Below are 4,514 nucleotides of genomic sequence, written 5' to 3' on the forward strand. Positions count from 1 at the left end.
GGCCACTGGCTAATAGGTTATGTACTCCCACCACCTGTGCCAGTCTCCTAGGGAAGATCACTGTGGTACTGTCTCCAGGAAGTTACAGGTGATGAATTCACAGAGCAGAGTCGCACTGGTGAGCCCCACTGTAGTGCTTCTCCTTGGTGTAGTGACAAACACTTCCTGTAGTGAGCCTGCACTCCTCACATGCTGACCTTACAAGTTACATAATGATGATTTGGAAGGTTTGATCGTGTGGGAGTCTGCAGGACAGAGTCCAGAGAAAATGAGCTCTTTGGAGGCTGTAGAGGGGCCGGGGAGATGGCAATAGCACAGTGGACCTCTTGGTCTGCAGTCACAGAGAGGTGAGAGTCAGGTCTTCCACCTTGCGCTTGACCTCAGCCCTTTCACTCTGATCCACTCAATCAACAAGCATTTGTGGAGGGCAGCTGTTAGAGCTCAGATCTCAAATGTCCCTTAAATGTCTCATGTGCTCAGAAGTGGGGCCTCTGGAAGAGAATGGACAATGCAGGTGATGCACTCATCGGAGGATTAGCACACTGATGCGTTGCTGCTAGGCAGCAGGGCCGGCTTGGTGGTGGGTCACTGGGCATGTGGCCTGCAAGGGCACATTCCAGTCCCCAGCTCCTCCCTCCTCTGTTTCCTGGTTGCCATGGGTTGAGCAGATTTACGCTGCCATGTTCCCCTATAGCACCTTTTCCACCTTGGAGTCAACTGACCAGCAACTGGATCCTCTGAAAGCTATGAGCCAAGATAAACCCATCCTCCTCTAAGAAGGAGGTATCAGATATTCTGTGCCAGTGCCAGGAAAGCTGCCTTACACAGTGGTTGAATGCCAACCCCAGTGCATTCATACAGACATAATGACCACTCCACCTGCACAGTTCTCAGCAGGACTTGGACACGTTAGTAAGCAGCCAAGGGACAGTCCTAGTGGAAGTGTGTGCTGAGCAGGAATTGTGGAAGCTTCTAGGGGTGGAGTAGGAAAAGCTCAAGGCCTGCTGTAGTCCTGACATGTCACCAAGATTTAGAAGACAGGCAGGAGGGGGGAAGGCAGGCTTGAGATTGGAGAGGCCACCTAGGGAGGCCACGGTCCACTCAGCCAAGTAGCAACCAGGGTAGGGGGAGGCCAGAGCTTTGAAGCCCACTACCAGAGACACAGGTGCCTCAGCAGGACAGTGTCCCAAGGCTGGGGAGAAACCAGGCTGGAGTGGGCAGCAGGAACCCAGGAGGTGAGGGAGCAAGGAGGTAGGAGAGAGGCTCCTGTGGCAGCACTTGAGTTGTCTCTGGCTTCTCCTCCCCAGCCCTTCAACCTTGGGTTGACCTGTATACCAATTTCTGGGTTCAGGTGACTGAATTTTGCCCCTGCTGACACGGACACATTATTGCAGGCAGCCGAGCTAGATAAAAATATTATAGGCAGTCAGACAGGGCCAGGCCCTCAAAGGAGACAGCACAGAAGATGAGATGCCTTACAACTGTGGGAGGGGCGGATGCTCCTGCTGTGAACCAGACCTAAAGACCTAAAGGCCAAACAAATGCTAAAAGAGTAGCACCTAGGATTGATATTCTAAATAGGTATCGATCACCTAAAAAGACCCAAGTGAGTCACTAGCCCAACCCCCAACAGAAAGAGACCCTGTCCCGCATTCCAACCCCCAACAGGAAAAGACCCTGTCCCATATTCATGCCTGCTTGCTAAGTGACTCACTTTCCCATTTGATACTGGATTTAATCAATTTTACCTGAGCAATGGTGCTTGTAATCCCATTGGTTGACCATAGTTTTGTCCCACCTCCTGCCCACCTAAGCGAGTTCCCATTCTTTCTACCTTAGCCCCACAAGGTTTTACACAATAAAAGTCCCTAGAAGAGACAGCTTCCCAGGGGAATTATCCGTTCGGGGTCCCCCTCCTGTCCCTCTCTTGGACAGGAGATTTTTTTTCTCTCAATAAATATATTCTGCTTATAACCTCCGTTTGTTCCTAAAATTCAATCTTCGGTTTTAGAGAACACGAACTCGTGCAGGTCAGGTCGGGAGATCATTTTTCCTTATGTCATTTGGAGGTTCCCTATATGGTTTGGAGGTCACCCACCCAAGATCAGTTTTTCTCCCTGTATCAACATCAGGGGCTGTGGGCTGCACTTGGGACATGAAAAAGAGCAGGGGAGGTTCTGTGGGCCTGAGAGCTTCTGTTTGTGGAAAGGACCAATGGGCACAGTGGGGATTTTGGTTTTAGAACCCTCCTCCCCCCAAATGTGTGCCTCTTAGTGCCTCTCCTTTGCAGACATTCATAAGATCCCAACCAGGTCATCAAATAAGGTCCCAGGCTACAGGGTGGTCTGAGTTTAGAGACACTTTTCCTTGGTTAGACATGGAGACAAACTTCCCTACAGAGCCCAGGGAGGGCTCAGACCTGCCCCTAAAAGGAGTGGCCAGCAGGGAGGAAGCTCCTGGACCACATCAAACACAGCTTGAAAGGCTGCCAGGAAGCAGCAAGGCACTGCATTTTCTTTTTTCTTTTCTTTTTTTTTTTTTTTTTCAGTTGGAACCAGGGATTGAATTCAGGCCCTTGTGCTTGCCAGGGAAGCATTTATTCTACTGAGCCATCTCCCCGGCCCCTATTTCTTCTTAATTCTCTCTTAGGACTTCAGCCTCACAGGTCCTCCAAGCTCCTTGGGGTCAGGTGGGTCAGGTACCTGACTTATGGATTCAGGCTCTCCCAGCTCCACCAACTTCCCCTGCAGTCTCAAGCCCACCCCACTCCACCTGAAAGCTCACTGATTACTGAGGGAGGCTACACATAATAGCCAACCTGCTTCTCATTAAGAAATGAACCCACTCCGTGTTAGGTACACTCCATGGAAGTTATGTTTTCTTTTTCCTATAGGTTTTTTTTCTTACATACAGAAAAATGCGAAACGTGTGTACACTGTTCTGTGAATTCTGACAAATGTGCAGTTAGATAATTCTGCATTAGGTTGTGGTGTGACTCAAAACGGTCTTATTCCCCCCATTGTCCCTGACCCCACAGTCACATTGCCTCTGGTGCCACGCCTTCCTCCTGTCCTTAACTCCAGGCAGCCTCGGATCTGGTCTCAGTCCCTATAGATTTGCCTTTTCCAGATGTCACATAGTGGAATCACACACTCTGAACTCTTCTGGGTCTGGCTTGCCTTTGGCCAATGCATTTTCGATTCATCCATGCTGTTATGTGTATGAGTGTATTGTGCCTTTGTTTCACTCAATAGCACTCAATGGTATGGAACACTATAGCTTACGGACCAGTTGAGGGCTTTCTTGGATATTTCCAGGTTGGGGCAATTATGACTAAAGCTGCTATAAACATTCCCATGTATGTTTTTGTGAGAATACCAGTTATGTCTCTTGAGTAAGTAACTTTCATAATCTTTACCTCTGGCCTAGTCAAGTATCACTATCTGCATTTTACAGAATGGGCAAGAAAGATCTGGGGAGAAGAATGCCACTTTTACCTAACCAAATATCCGGAGGAGCTGACTAGCTGCCCAGAGTAGCTCAGCTCAGCTCACCCAGTGCCCAGAACCAGCCAGACTGCCCCAAAGCCCTGCACTCTTTGTAAGAAACCAACCTCTCAGTAGATGTCTCTAGGGTACATGTTGGGGAGCCCAAAGGAAGAGCCCTGATGAGGCTCTAGGGTACAGCTGCCCGGGAGTCATAGGGAACAGTGAGAGCTTAATAGGGGGAATGCTCTGGGCAGAGGACCAGCAGGCATGGAGTGCAGAGGTGATACTGCTGGCAATCCCTTCTAAAAATGATGGGTTGCCAGCTGGAGGATCCAGGTTGGGAAATTCGTGTAGACAGCTAGGTGGGATCTGCTATGGAAAGACTCACATTCAGCTTAAGGAGCTATCTTTTCTGCAGCACAGTCATACATGGTTTAACAACTGGGATCTTGGATTGTGTCATCAAGCAATCTCATCATTACATGGCCATCACAGAGTGCCCAAAGGGAGCCCCTGTGGGCACTTCCGGAGATGCTGCACAGCCTGCTGCCCCTGGGCTACAGACCTGTACAGCGTATTATGGTACTGAGCACTGCAGGCAACTGAAACACAGTGGTATTTGTTATGTCTGAGAACATCAAAATAGAAAAGGTCATAGAAAGTTTTCAGTTCCATTAAAATCTTGTGAAGTCTTGGCACCATCTTATGTGTGCTCTGTCCTTGACCAAAACACGGGGAAGCATGCGTGACACTTACAACTTTCCTGGCCTTTTGCTAGTGCTCTGGAAGGTCTGTGAGCTGGGAAGAGGTCAAGCGACCTGAATGTGCAAGGGCAATGCTCTGAGGAAAGGTCACTGGGAGTAAGAAGGCCTGGCACTGAACACATTCTATGTCTCGGGAAGCTGTCTGGCTGGACAGTACTGTTCTTTGGTCCTTCAGAGCCTTCCCAGCTCCCTAGGCGCTTACCACATGGCTCCTGATGTCATTTGTATCTCTAATTCCCCTCCTAGGCTAGGAGCCCCCTTT

Source organism: Octodon degus, unplaced genomic scaffold, assembly GCF_000260255.1.
Source record: "Octodon degus isolate 3935 unplaced genomic scaffold, OctDeg1.0 scaffold00051, whole genome shotgun sequence".
Classification (NCBI taxonomy): domain Eukaryota; kingdom Metazoa; phylum Chordata; class Mammalia; order Rodentia; family Octodontidae; genus Octodon; species Octodon degus.